The following is a 15912-nucleotide window of genomic DNA, read 5'->3' on the forward strand; positions in this document are numbered from 1 at the left end:
CAGTTAAGATTGACGGATAGTGGAGATCAGCTCAATAAAGCCTGTACTGAACTAAGTGCTCATGGTTTTGCCATCCAAATAGTTTGCATTTCTGAAAATATGACTAAAGAGAATTCAAAACAAGTACATCATGCATATTATACTGTATTAGGGAGTCTACATTACAGTGAATAAAGTCTGCAATTACGCAAAAAAAGCACAGTATATCCACATGTGTAAACGAAGACCGGACCCAGACAGTAAGAAGAGATTTGTGTGGTGAATTGGGGATTAGTGTTTTAGCAATTGTGAAAAACTGTAATAAAGTGACGAAGAACTCAAACAAGAATAGTCTTTAATCCAATAATAACAGAATACACAAGAAGCAACACAACCATATAAACTGAGCTGACAGGGAACAATGAACTGAAAGAGCGGAGGGCTTAAATACACGGGAGAGTAATCAACATAACAGAGAACAGGTGTGTAGATCAGGAGCTGTGGAAGCTAATGAGCTCAGGGAACTCAGGCGATCCAGAACAGGGGAAACACACCCAGACAGACACAGAACTACACTTTTACACCAAATAGTCCATTTTCTGCCACTGTCACCATTATATTCTGTTTAGTTCATGGACTTTTAGTTTGCATTTCTCCAGTTCCTGTTTTCCTTGTGTTATCCGTTACTATGGTCACGTCATTATTAGTTCATCTAGATCGGCCTTCACTATCCCGTTTGTGCTTGCCTTATACGTTGTACCCGTTCCTGCTCTCTCCTGTCATGAGGTGTTGTTCCCATGACGACCAAAGCATTGTCATTATAGCCATCACAGGATATAATTAACCAATAATGTTACAACAAACATAGAAACTAAGGGTCATTTTACAATGATATAAAACCACTGATGTGTTTGCTGTGAGAGTATAGGCTACAGTATAGGCCTCAAATGTTTTGATTTTGATTTTATATTTTTTAAAACTTTTATTAAAAGTTTTATTTGGTTCTCAGATGAGTAACTTTCTTTCACTGATCATCTCTGGCAGTAAAAGCCCATCACAGGCGTGTTAATGTGTGTGTTTCTCAGATGTGTTTCTGTTTCCTATAAAGTCACACCCTGATTCTCCTAAACATATTTGACTGATGATGATGATGATGATGAAAAATGTAAAAATAGCCTAAAGCTAAAAAATAGCCTTAATCTGACGCATAAGGCAAATAGTTTAAATCAATGGAGTTCCTTGTTCGTCAATACAGTGACGCCTTGGAATACCTTCGACGTCTTCTGTGTGACGCGGAAGGCACTTCACCATGCTTCAGTTTTTGACGCCCTGGGAGTGAGAATGGGTTGCAACATTATACCTGCGGCATCTTGAGAAACAGTAAACCTGTTTAGATTTATGCAAGAAATGTTTATTAGTTTATGTTTATAAGTTTATGTTTAAATGTTTATGTTTATCTGCCTGTTGTTCACCTGATGAAGTAGTTTCTTACTACAACAAAAATCTTCACACTCTCTTGGACACCCATGCTCCTATGAGATCCAGATCAGTTTCCTTCACCCGTTCAGCACCCTGGTTCACTCCCGCCCTACGCCTTCTGAAATCTCAGGGCCGTCAGCTGGAACGCCTTGCCAATAGAACTGGACTCACCATTCACAACAATATGTACAAGGACCATGTTAATCTGTATAAGGACTCCCTCTCCTCAGCTAAATCTGCCTACTACTCTCATTTAATCCACTCTAATCATCACAATTCTAAAACCCTCTTTTCCCTTCTCACCTCCATTTCAAAACCTCCTGACTCTCTTCTCTACCATATGCAATCCCAGGACTTCTGCAATAAACTTATGTCCTACTTTGTCTCTAAAATCACAGATATCCATAAACACCTGACTTCATCTGGAGCTGCAGTTTCTGGAGGCAACCTCAACACCCCTTATCCATCCCCAATAACTACTTTTTCCAGTTTCGACCTTTCCTCCGTTCAAGCCATTTCAGATATTATTCATAAATCCAAACCCTCCACATGTCAGCTCGACCCACTCCCCTCCACCCTGGTTAAATCCTGCTGCTCTTCACTTGCCCCTCTCATCACTGAGATTATCCACTCCTCCCTAAGATCCGGTTCAGTTCCCCCTTCACTCAAAACTGCCTCGGTCACAGACACCCATTCTGAAAAAACCTGGCCTGGACCCCACCAATTTCAACAATCTTCGTTACACGTAAACGATACAGAGGAACAGTTTATCTGTTGTTATGTGAGATTACATGTTAGAAGCTTCACAACATGTTTTTACACTTTTTAATTAAATGTAGAGAAAGGAATCATTTTAAAGAGACATCCAGTATTATTTCTTCATATTTCCTAGTTGACACTTTTTTTTTGATGATCTGATTTGCTGCTAAATTATAATTTAAGGACTTGAACTGGACAAACATACATCAGTTTGTGTTGTTGAGAATGTGTTCAAATGGATAAACATGAAACATGATCCATAATCCTCAGATTTGAACTAGAACATGATCATATTTGTGTCTTTTGCTCAGTTATGATCCTCAACTCGGAGTGTGTTGCATTATGGTATAAATAATTTGACCAATTCTAACAGATTAGACCATGTTGAACTATTTTCTTTGACTGACATCATCTCTGTATAATGTAATAAGTTGACTTTACTTAGAAAAAGTGAGGAAACTGATTGCTTTAAAATTTCTAAGTAAAGAAGTGTATTCATTTTTAGTTGGCAAAACTTAATTAATTAGTAAAGAAAACTGGTCCAACTTTACATTAAGTGGCTTTAAGTATTATGTAGTTACATTGACAAATATGCACAATGTACATGTTGTATTGTTGGTCAAGTACTGTTAACTCAAAATCATTAGTTGTGTTAACTTATTATTAGAGTTCACATTACTAGGACAATCTTAGGCAAAACATTATTTATTACTGATCAATTTTCTTCAGGCATTACAATGCAGCAAACAATGCCATTCTGGCACATTCGAAACATGTTTCATTAATGTAACATTAATGCATTACAACAAATCATAACTTATGAATAAAAGAATACTGGCAGTCTTTTGACAAGAAACTGAATAGCTGACGCTATAAAAATCAATGTTTGCTTAATTTGGACTCTTAGAAAAACATATTTAACAGAAATAAGTAAAACGGTGCTCTTTTAAAAAAAGTGTTCACTTTAGGTTGACGGGTGACATTTTAACACTTTAATTAAAAAGAAGGTTGACTTTAGTGCAGCAACAAGCTTTAAGGGTTAGTTCACCCAATAATGTAAATTCTTTCATTTGCTCTCCCTCATGACGCTCCAAACCCATGAGACTTCGGTTAGACTTTGAAACACAAAATTAAGATTTTTTTTAATGAAATAGGAGATTTTTGTCCCTCCATTAAAAGTCCAGGTAAACAAAACTTAAAAGGTCAAAACGGTTGAACATGTAGAACTGCGCATGACCATTCGACAATTTCACAATACTCATTATTTTAAGTAGAGGATAATTGAATCTATTAGGTTTAATAAGTTTCTGTGCTAAAAAGTTTTCATTACTTAGTTAAACTCCGTAAGGTCAACAAACTTATTCAAAATAAGTTGTAATCACTAAATTGTATTATTAAGATCATCAAACATTTTACAGAGTTGGTGTAGGAGTGTTGTGTAAGTTTCACTTTATAGGAAGCAGAAACACTCAGTACTCACTGTATCTGTGGCCTCTTGAGAAACACAAGAACACAAATACAGAGAAACTGTTCATTTATTAGCATGTACAACGCTATCTCACTACCAATTCGTACGAATTCATACGAATGATAAAAAGATGGCTAATTCGTAAGAATTCGTACGACCTCACTCGTACGAATTTGTACGATTTGTCTAAACCCACGTGATGGGTAGGTTTAGGGGCGGGGTCAGGGGTAGGTCATTCGTATTAATTCATACGAATTGGGCAATTCGTAAAATATGTATGATTTTGCAAAACTAATTCGTACGAGTGAGGTCGTATGAATTCGTACGAATTAGCCACTTTGTAGAATTTGTACGTTTTCCCGTGAGATCGGGTTAGCATGTAAGATGACATATTAATACCATCATTGGATTTTATGAACCGGTTTAGTTTGGACCCAGAGAACAGGGAACATTCCCTTAAAGATATGAACTAACAGTCTTACAGTAACATCTGGTCTTTAATAATGTTCTCAAAACACTAGCACATTATTTTATTAAAACATTATTTATACATCGATCATGGAGCGTTTCTTTTCTAACACGTTTTAGTTAGACATTCGTCTGATGTTTTTTAAATGTTACTTCTTGTATCAGAACGTTCAGAGAACATTCAAGATTAACGTTCCATAATGTTTGAAGAATAATACGATGAAATGTTCCCTTAACGTTCACATAACCAAGAGAAATACTGTTAGCTGAGGAAAGCTGAGGGTTTGTGTCCAGAATAAAGTGAACTGGCTGAATAAGTTTTGAATAAAGCAGATGCTGATCAGGGTTATGAAATCAGACATTTATGTAATGTGATCTTTCTCGCTCTTAGCAGCGTTCGTGACGGCACAGGTTAATCGAGATGAACAACATTGTTATTCGCATCGTCATAACCTCAAAGGGTTGGGCTTATCAGACTATAATGAGCAGTCATTTAACAGCTTTTCCTTTTAGATTTTGTATGCTTATAAACCTAAAGATTAGTCACAGCAAATAGACTCGGGATCAAATCTATTTTTGCTTACAATATATCTTTTGTTAAAACACTTGAATTGGAGGTAATTTTGCATTCAGGTATTGGCTGTTACTAATCTGAAGGCGAACATACAGAGTCTCTCCATCTAAGAGAAAGTAGTGTCTCGGTGGCTCCTGCTACGGGAACTGATAAAAACATTAACAGTAAGTTATTCTGATCTGATTGAGTTAGTTTGGACTACAGTGCGTTTGATTTGTTCCTCATTTCTCTTTTTCTGACTCCTGTTTTCCATTACAGAGTTCTTCACCAGAAGACTCTCAGTGGTTTATACCGAAACAGGTTTCTCTGTAAGTATTTAAACTGATGTTCACGTTCACTGCTTCAGACGCTTCTTCATCATGTGCTTGATGTTACTATTATGCTTTAAAGCAGTGAGTCTTTTTCTCCTTTTGCAAATGTGACCCGATTTTAAGAGGAATATGAATGGCTGTGGGTAATAATTTAATTTATGTTGCCTTTAAAAGAGTTATACTGGATCGGTAACACGGAGACAGGGCTCGACAGTAACGCTCGTCTGCTTTAGGGAAGTGAAGAGAATTATACTTAGCCTGATTAAAAGGCACTAACAAAACATAACTAAGGAAGCATCGAAATGCGAAAATTATACAGATTTTATTACATTCAGTGTAAATGGCTATTGATGATGGATAATGTGTTATTAACAAGGTCGTAGCCTATCTGTGTGTGACAGACTCTTGTGAAGAAATCAAAACTAATGAGTGCAGTTTTTATATTTATGATTTATGATTTAGTTAAGAAACATCACACGACCAAGAGTGCAATAGTCAAAGACGCATTATAGAAGTTTAAGTTTACTGTGAAGCAAACGTACACATTTATTACACAAGATATATATTCTACAAAATAATTTCCTCTCTAAAATTGCTAGAAAGTCAAAGCCATATGTCTGACCAAGTTGTGTTCCAAACGTGAAGTTTAAATCGCAAAAAAGAAAACTTTTTCCTGGACTGTTGAATGACCTGCCGAACTCAACCTGAGTCTTTAGAAACAACTAAAACATCTTTTTAGTCTTGACCCATTAATACTAACACAAGTATATTTCTATTATATCTATTTCTTTCAGTTTATTAAAAGAAGAGCTTGGTACATGTACTGTGCTAGATTTACATAGTGTTGCCCTGTTGGTGGTTTAACTGCTTCTAATGAAATGTTTAGTGAACCTAAGAAATGTGTTTTAAACTGTAAGCCTCATTATTCACTGTGCAATAATCAAACATGCGTATAAAAACATTTAAACTTGTATTTGTTAATCAGTGATTCAGCAATCGATGCAGAGGAACAGTTTATCTATTGTTGTGTGAGACTTGTCTAATGCTTTTTGAAATGTTTCTACTTACTTTTCTTCAGATGAAAGACGTTCAGGAGGAGAGTGTGGATGATGATTTAACTATAATGAACCGTGCTTCTTCTCTAGCGGTGAGTTACAGCTTTGATCTCTGTGAATTAATCTTTCATTAGAATCAAAGTCCAAATTAACTTTTGCTTCACTGCAAGACATTAAGACTTTATATCTTCAGTCCTTTGGCTTCTCCAGTAAATGTATCTTGATTTAAGAATGTTGAGATATTTGTACTGGAAAACAAGAAGAACATCAAACATCTAAACATAAATAACTGCAAACTAAACTAAACACAAGATTAATACTAAAGTCCTACAGGAGATAGTAAGATATCAGTTTCTTACTCTTATCTGAACCGATCTCAACCTGTATCATATGATATATTCCAATAGTGGCCAATAGAGAAACATTACAGGAATAAAACATCAGAATAAACATAAAAAAGTATAGAAATATACAGAAATACAGGAAAATCAGTATTGCATTACAAAATAATTTTTTTTAAATAACACATTCAATTTACTGTTACCTCAATAACCGAAGCAAAGAAACGATAATACATTTACAATCCGTTCAGATATTGAGTTACAGTACTCTTATACATTTAAATGTTTAAATAACTTTATACCAAAGCATTGTCACCTGTCTCAACCTTCACAGGTTATAATTAACCAATAATGTTTCATCAAACATAGTAACATACATAAGTGTCTTTTTACAGTGATATGAAACCGCTCATGTGTTTGCTGTGAGAGCATATAGGCCTCAAACATTTTGAGCGTAAAGAGGCATAACTTTCTTCCCTGATCATCTCTGGCAGTAAATGGCCGTCACAGGAGTGTTAATGTGTGTGTTTCTCACGTCAGATGTGTTTCTGTTTGAGCTCAATCATGGTTTTAAAGTCATCTGACTATAATGACTAGAATAACCAGCCCTATGTATTACAATCCTGTACCTCGACTCTTAACCCTATAAAGCTACTGTATTAAACTCCATACATGATCAACACTTCACTGATAAACCTGTCAATCTCCTCCAGTCCGTCTGAGTCTGAGTGATCGTTTACACTCTTTTATCAAGTCAAAGTCTAATCTGCTGTCAAATCACTGATTTTATCAAGTAAATGTAAGAATAACTTTAATATTGTTAGTGATATTGCAGCTGGACTGAACAGCTTTACTTGATTATCATCATTTATTATAAAAATCATGAGTATCAAATATGATCATCAGGTTTCTTTGTTCATCTTTCAATCATCATTGTATTGCATTGCTCCACAGGCTCTGGCGGGTTAATAAAGACCTTCTGAAGTGAAGCGATGCGTTCGTGTAAGAAAAATATCCATATTTAAAACTTTATCGACTAAATCAACTAGCTTTCGGCAGACGGCCTACAAAAGTCGGATCCTCCCACATTTCTCTTCATAAAATTGTCCTTTTAGACTTCTAATTCGTGACTGGAGTTTTGTCCGATCCTCTGCGCTTCCACGTTCGTCACTACGTCATGCGTTGAGTCAAGTGTTACTCTTTGACCATAAATCGATGCGTACGGCCGTCTGCCGGAAACTAGTTATTTTAGCCGATAAAGTTTTAAATATGGATATTTTTCTTACACGAACGCATCGCTTCACTTCAGAAGGCCTTACTTAACCCCCCATAGTCGTGTAGAGCACTTTTATCATGGAAGGATGTACGTTGATGGACTTCCAAAAAAATATACCCATTCACTCCCATTATCAAGCTTGGAAGAGCCAGGACATTTTTTTAATATAACTGCGATTGTATTCGTCTGAAAGAAGAATGTCATATAATCATGGGTAAATCATCAATGGGAGTAAATCATGGGCTAATTTTCATTTTTGGGTGTGAACTATCACTTTAACTAATAAAACCTTATTGTAAAGTGTTACCAACATTATTTATACATTGTTCATGGAACACTTTTTTTCTGAAACATTTTTGTTGAATATTCATTTAATGTTTTTTAAATGTTAAAATGTTTTTCAGATGCCAGAAGTTCAGCCAGACGTTCAGCCAGACGTGTATGTTCTGTTTTAGTTTTGCTTTCTCTCTGTTTTCCCTGTTCCTATTTGCTTGTTCTTATTAGTTTCACCACAAAAAAAATCATAATAATGGCAAGCGAACAGCATTTCAGTAAGTGTGTTCATCCCTACCCACGTTATATCATGGGTGGGGATACACATGTAACTGTATGCTGTTTGTTTGGGAGCTCAGTCAGTCAGCTCTTGTGGGGGCTGAATGGGGCACTCTTTGAGGAGGGCCTCAAGTCCCGCTTCTGCCAAGTAGTGGCTCAAGTCGTGGGGTTAGAGATGGGCCTCGCCCTTTCTCTGCCCTCACCTGCCAGATCCAGTGTTTCTGTGGTTATTTCTGCCCTGAGTGAAGCACCGGTACTGCAATTATCCAGTTCTGAGGAGCTGGATGTTGTTAGTATCGAGACAGGAGACACTGAAGACTCCCGCATTTGAGGAGATTGTGGAGGTTGTCACCCGCGTCGTAGTTTTTAGCTTTATAGTTTTCTGGTCGATGACGTCTCCTGCCTATGATGTTCCGTCTCGCCATTGGACTGATTTCATACGTGCGTCACGACACAATCACACAGAGGCGCCTCATTCCCTTTTCAGGGAACCATGGTTACATACGCAACCAAGACGTTTCTTGGTAACTCATTAGTTAATCATTCTGTTCAGCTGTGCCTGTTTAACCCCATTCAGTCTGTGTAAACTGTACATACTCCCGGATTTGTTCAGTTCTTAGGGCCCTTTCACACCTACCTTGTTTGGTCTGGATTTTCGGACTTTTCGGAGTTTGATCCGAATCAAAATTACATGTGTGAAACCTCCCCCGGACCACAGTCCGGACGAAACAGATGAAATTTGGTCCGACAAAAAGAGGTAGTCTCGGTCCGGCTCAAACGGAACAAAGGTTTGGTTCATTTCTAGTGTGAAAGCATTTTCTGTATGGTTCGGACTTTCAGACCATTTACAGGAAGTTCCCAGTAGCCTAAACAACCGAAGAAGAATATTTATGTGCAGATCTGTCAGTCCTGCAAACAGCGTTTCTTCCAGCTGATTCACACACACACACACACACACACACACACACACACACACACACACACACATTTGTCCTGCATCCTGCCGGCGATGATAAAATGTTTGCACATCGAGGACATAGTATTTGGTGAATTTGAACTAGCCTCGAGTATAGTTTGTGCTGCAGGGTGTAATGCTGTAATAATAATAGTATAGTGGCAACGATATGCGTCTGTTCTGTTCATTCATTCTTGTCAAAGTTACCCGCCGAATTGACAACACGTTGACGTCAGACGCACATCCGTTTACAAACCAATCAATGTCAAGATGCAGCAAAGAGATGATGACGACAGGACACAAGTGTGTCATGTAAAGTTCTTTAGTGTGCTCGTATAATTGCAATGTGAAACTAAACCAAAACTAACCAAATGTATACAATATATCAAAACATGAACATTGGTTCCGACCTTGGTGCAGACTTTCAGATGTGAAAACTCCCTTAGTCAAGTACAAGACACCTCAATACTTTTGCATTTATATGATTTCTTATCAAAACAAAACAAACAAAAATGTCTTTCCCACAAACAGTTTTCCTTAGTTTCCCACTAATTTTCCTTACAATGAGGCTTTAGCCCCACAGAAGACTGAATGATTGTGTTCTCCATTGCTTCAGATATATTTACAATCCTTCATGTGATTTTACCAGGGCCATCAGCCATCGATCGGGACGTCGGCGGAGAAAACGGACAGTGTTTCCATCTGAGGTGGGCTTCTGGTCCGAGTCATTTACTCTTTGTCACATGACAGCTGCACATGTACAGAAATAAGAGTTGATTCGTTCACCTCTCCTTGTCACATGACCTCTTCATAGGCTCTGATGCTGCGTTAACGCCATGTTATAGTTACCGTAATTACGAGATGGTAACCCATCAGGTTCCACTCTGAGCTGTTCACAACCTTGGACTCGGACTGATGTGTTTCTATAGCAACATTATCACATTCAGAAATAACATTTTCAGAACTTACTGGGAACATTAGAAAAACGTTCTTAGAACAGATTTCTGTTAGCTTAGGAAATGTAATGGGTTTGCGTTCAGAAGAAAGTGAACTTGTTGAATGAGTTTGAATAAAGCAAATGCTGATCAGGGTTGTGAACTCAAACTCTTGTGTACGTGCATTTGATCTGTCTCGCTCTTAGCTGCTCTAAGAAAAGCTAAATTTTAAGTAGTTTTAATGATAATTTTATTGAGATTATAATGATTATGGTTTTATGCTAATTTCTCTGTTATCTGATTTCTGTTGTGTATTATAGAGTTCTTCATCAAAAGTCTCTCACATCATACCGAGCTCTGACCAGGTTTCTCTGTAAGTACATTAAACTGACGCTCACTTTCACTGCTTCATCATGTGCTTGATGCTACTATTATGTTTTAAAGCAGTCCTAAAGTTTTTTTGCGAATGTGACCCTGTTGAGGGGAAAAGAGCCAATTATATAACAAAAATAAAATAAATTATATAATCATTTTAAAAGTAACTATTCCTTTTAAAGGTGGGGAAAGTCGTTTCTGAAATATACTGTTGGCCAATGTTGATATTTGAAATCAACCCAAACAAACACACCACTTCTTCATTGCTCCGCCTCCAAAACGCACCCTCCAATCCTATCAGCCCTGCTTCGAGTCGGTCTCGAACCCCGATCCACTGCAAGCGAGTCGAGAGCTCTAACACTGATGCTAAACACCGCATTCACTAGCAGTCGTCAGCGCGACTCTCGCTAGCTGGCCTCCGTTATGCACACAATCCGAGAGAGGATGTTTGTTTATCATAGCAGAAGCACAACAGAATAATCCTTCACGAAAAATAAAGCGCAGATGATGAATGAACGGCAAGGAAGCACAAAACATGAACGTACAGTACACAATAGTAATTACAAACAAGAGTTAGTTGTTAGTTGCCAACAGCACATCAGCTCCAGACACAATGGCACTCAAACCCAGTGTTACACCGTGTTACTCAATGTTCCTCAGCGTTCCTCATTGTTACTCGGTGTTACTCAATGTTTCTCACGTGTTACCAGCGTGTTACTAACGTGTTACCAACATGTTACTAACGTGTTACCAACCTGTTACTCACGTGTTTAGCAAATCAAAGCAACATTCACGTGTGTTTTCAGGCCTTCCCGCTTCGCTCTCTCCAGCGCTGGACATAGTTTCTAATATTAACGCGGGTCCTAAAGCTCTTTCCTGATCATAACCCTTTATTTTCCTATTTCTGCAATCGTTCTTCAGTTCAAAACTCCCTCTTGCTCATTCTCTCTCCTCTACCTTCATACGAGTGCACACACCGTCCACCTACTGCTGATTGGCTACATGTTTGTTGTTGATATTTTAAAGCATATTTCAGAAACAACTTACCCCAACTTTAACATTTACATAAATTCCTTCAAAGGTCCACCAGATCTTCAAACATACAAACTTGTAATTGGCAGGTAACTTCATACAGATGTAAATATAGATTTTGCAAGTATGTATAACAGTATGAGTCAGTGGGATTGGAACAGGGAGAAGGTTGGAGGTCAGATGAGAGAATCTCAGATACAAGAGACTCTACTTTAACACAGTTTATTATAATGAAGAAATATATAATAATAAAGTATTAGGGCATTTGTTAAGAGCATGATTATGTGTGTGTCATTTACATAAACATTCTGCGGTTTATTATATTGTGTATCACTTTGCTCTTTTTTTTTTATAGATCTATTACCAGAACTGAACGTTGTGAGAAGCATGATGGATATTTTATCATAAATATTGATTCACAGGTCTTTTATAGAGACTTACATACCGAAAACAAATCTTTGGAATATTTATCAAATCGAATTCAAAATATGAATAACTACAGCGATTTTAAACCAAAATATTTAGAAAATAACTATAATGACACTTTTAATGAATTGTTAAATAATCTTGATGAAGACGCAAAGAAGTCTATTACAGAAAAGGAACAGCTTGCTTGTGTATTTTTTAGAAGAAAAGATGGATCATTTGACAATAAAAGAACTAAAGTTTTAAAACTAAAGTGCCTCTCAGTAGGAGAGCATACTGAAGATGACATAATTACATTACTACTAGAAATTTATCAAGAAAGTAACTGTGATTATTCTGAAATTTATATCTTCTCTACAAATAACCCATGTTTAGCAAGGAAAGACTATCTGCCCTGCATGATCGGGATTTCTTCTATGGCATATCAATTAAATGTGAAGCATGGCATACAAACAATTACTGGATATACTAAACATTATGGCTTAAATGGCTCTTATGAAAAGCATTTGCCTTTTTACCCTATTAAAGATTGTATTTATACTTTAGATTCCCAAACATTCGGAAGCAAAGATCTAATTTGTGCCCCCTCCAAAAAAAAGCAAAAAACCAAAAAACATACAAAAGTTGACTTACAAAATGTTGCATTTTTAAAACCAGTTTATGAACTAATTATTGCAGAAGAACAAAATACAACATTTAAAAAGAGAGTTATTGTATCCGAACCACAATGTAATCTTCAGAAATCTTTTCCAGAAATATCCAATTCTACAATTTATAATCAACTTAATACAATTAAAGACAATTTGTTTAAAAGAGATCCAGGATTAGGTGAAAAAACCTTTGATGATTTTCATACATGTGGTTTAGAAATATTTGAGAAATATTCCAAGGAAATACATGATCTTTTAAAGAAATATGATACAAATATTTATGAAAAAATCCACAAACATCTGCAAACACTTTTCTTCCCCTGGTGGGCTAAAAACCTGGAAGAAGCGTCCAGCAAATTCTTAAATGAGAAACTCAATCACAAGCTTCAAAATGGTGCTTTGCATCTTTTTTCAAAGGACATCGCAGAAATAAAGAAAAAAATGGGAATACATTTTTTTGAAATTGGTCTTGTGAATTTTAACTGTTAAATTGTGTCATCTGTTCTTGTAAACATTTAAATAAATATACAAATTTGGCTCTATCATTGTCGTTGTGCAGTATCACTTTATATATGATGCTCTTGAGTGAGAATATGTGTGTCAGATTCATGATCTGTTTCGTCTTAGTTTACTCTGTGTTCAGTTTCTGTTTGCCTGTTTTTCTTTGCCAGTTTTTGACTCGTTGTTTCATCACATTCACTATTAATGAACTCTTTAGATCCTTTAAGCCTTGAGTTCTCCTTTATTCTTTGTCCTGTATTGTTATACACACGCACACACATATACATGTGTATATATATACATACACACACAGTATGGATATTTGTTTTTAATCAAAAGAACAGAACACTAAACTTGGTTAGATATTGGAGGTTATTGTAAAGTGTTACCTGTGTATGTTGAAATGTTTCCATCTTGATTAAAGTAACAGCTTGTTCCCGACTCAATAATGCGTCACCAATCAAGGCTCAGAATACTAGAGATTTGGTTGATCTGCTGCTGTTCGATTACTGATGCACATTGACACTGACTCTCATGAATGAAACTGGATTCCTCATGACTCGAGCTCTGCCTGTACTCCAGATCCGCCAGCAGAGGGCAGTGATGATCTCACATGCAGCGCTGAGGAGTCTGGGAAATACACCAGTGACTCCTACACTCATTATTACTGGCCACTGCTCTCACCTGTCATGAGGTGTTGTTTCCATGACGACCAATGCATCGTCATCATAACATCACAGGCTATTATTAACCAATAATCTTACATCAAACATAGTCACTAAGTGTCGTTTTACAGTGATATAAAACCGCCGATGTGTTTGCTGTGAGAGTATATAGGCCTCAAATGTTTAGATTTTTATTTGATATTTTCAAACTTTTTTAGGAAATTTGGTTCTCAGATGAGTTTTTTCCTGCGTAAAGCGGCATAACTTTCTTTCACTGATCATCTCTGGCAGTAAATGCCCATCACAGGCGTGTTAATGTGTGTGTTTCTCAGATGTGTTTCTGTTTCCTATAAAGTCACACCCTGATTCTCCTAAACATATTTGACTGATGATGATGATGATGATGATGATGATGATGATGATGATGGTGTACAGAATGTGCTGAGGATCAGGTTTGGTCGGATAAGAGGAAAACACAAACTCTTCTGTGTGGACAATAGATGACGGTGTCTGATTCCAGTGTTGAGTCGGTTCAGATCTGTGAGCTCAGTCATGTGTTCCTCAGTAAATCATCTCTACAGACGTCTCTCTGCTCAGGGTCAGTCACGCTGGAACAGATCCTCCACAAACACCTTTACTACATATTAGCACCTCACTGATATAACCTGAATAAACATATTAGTACATGTGTTACTAAGCTGTTGTTACCTAACACTACCATATCTTTCTGAGATTGTATGATGTAATAATATTTAATCTGACTATAATGACTAGAATAACCAGCCCTATGTATTACAATCCTGTACCTCGACAAGTTATAGAGAGACAGACACAGGTCTAGGGTCTGCAATAGGCCTATGTCACCAAAAAATTGAAGACCGGAAGTACGTCTTTTAGTAGGGATACGACTCTTCCGGTTAGCTTTTTACAATGGCTTAGTCCGATCGAGTCCGATAGATACCGCTGGATCAAATCTCTCCACAACCTGCTTGAAGTCACATATGACGATGTGGTTCGGATGGTAAATGAAAACTCTCAAGTGGAAACGTCAAAACTGAGGAAAGGGTACAAGTTCTTCTGGGAGAAATTCATTTTCAATTACAGAGGTAAGTGTTTGAATTCCGCCGCCAGTAAGGTAAACGTTTCTATGGTAACAGCGAACCAATCAGCAGACGTTGCTGCTACGCTTAGGATTGTGGGTAGTGTAGTTTTTTTCATAAGATTGCTGATAAAACATGGTTTTCTTAAATCAAGGTTGATTTCATACGAACGTATAGCTTCTACAGGAGCAAAAACCTTCGTTTCACAACCTCATAGCTCGTGGTCAGTCTACCTCCGATGGGTTAGACATTATGGCTGATAATCTAAATCCTTATCGAGAAATACTGTTGACCGAAAGTTCTGAATCCCTACTCCGCGTTCCGGAAGCAGGAAGTGTGACTATTGACCCATTGCATCGAATATCTGCGGTGGGTTTCTTGAGTTTTTCAGCTCTAAGATCGATAAGGTGCGATGTTGCATGAATAGCACTTCTGTTTTAGTTGGTTCTGTTCCCTGTACTTCTCATTTTTCTGGCACACCTTTCCCAAATTTCTCCACACTTGATTTGCTGTCTCTGAGCAAAGAAGTTTCACACATGAAGGCTGCCACCTCCATAGTTGATCCTGTACCTACTTAGTTTGCTTAAAGCATGCTTTCCCTCGGTTAGCTCTGTTGTTTTTTTGTTTTTTTTAACTTTCTTTTTATTGGGAAAAGCAAAACAATACCATATTTCCATTCACAGATACAATTTATCCATTTTTTTCCCCATTTTTTCCTTTTTTCTCCCTCTTTAAACATACATGAATATGTACATGGACACATATACACGCACATAGAACATATTTATATATCCAATCTATATATCTATATATCTATATATCCATGTATCTATATATCTATATATACACACATACATACACGCACACATACACATACATATATACACAGATACATACATATAAAAATATGAATAATCAAAAAAAAAAAAAAAAAAACACTGATAAAGATGTAGGAGAAAATAATTACAATGGATCACAAAGTACCACAATAAACAATGAACAACCCCCCAC

At 36.9% G+C, this 15912-nt stretch overlaps 1 long non-coding RNA gene across 1 annotated transcript; it reads left to right on the forward strand.

The window, feature by feature from the left end:
• Positions 1 to 4660: 4660 nt before the first annotated feature.
• Positions 4661 to 13176, forward strand: LOC307163512. The gene is made up of 7 exons (XR_013822090.1): positions 4661 to 4891; positions 4986 to 5035; positions 6117 to 6185; positions 8115 to 8149; positions 9867 to 9924; positions 10473 to 10525; positions 11915 to 13176. It is a non-coding gene; the product is annotated as an uncharacterized lncRNA (long non-coding RNA).
• Positions 13177 to 15912: the final 2736 nt, after the last annotated feature.

Source organism: Squalius cephalus (assembly GCF_949319135.1).
Source record: "Squalius cephalus genome assembly, chromosome: 8".
Lineage (NCBI taxonomy): Eukaryota > Metazoa > Chordata > Actinopteri > Cypriniformes > Leuciscidae > Squalius > Squalius cephalus.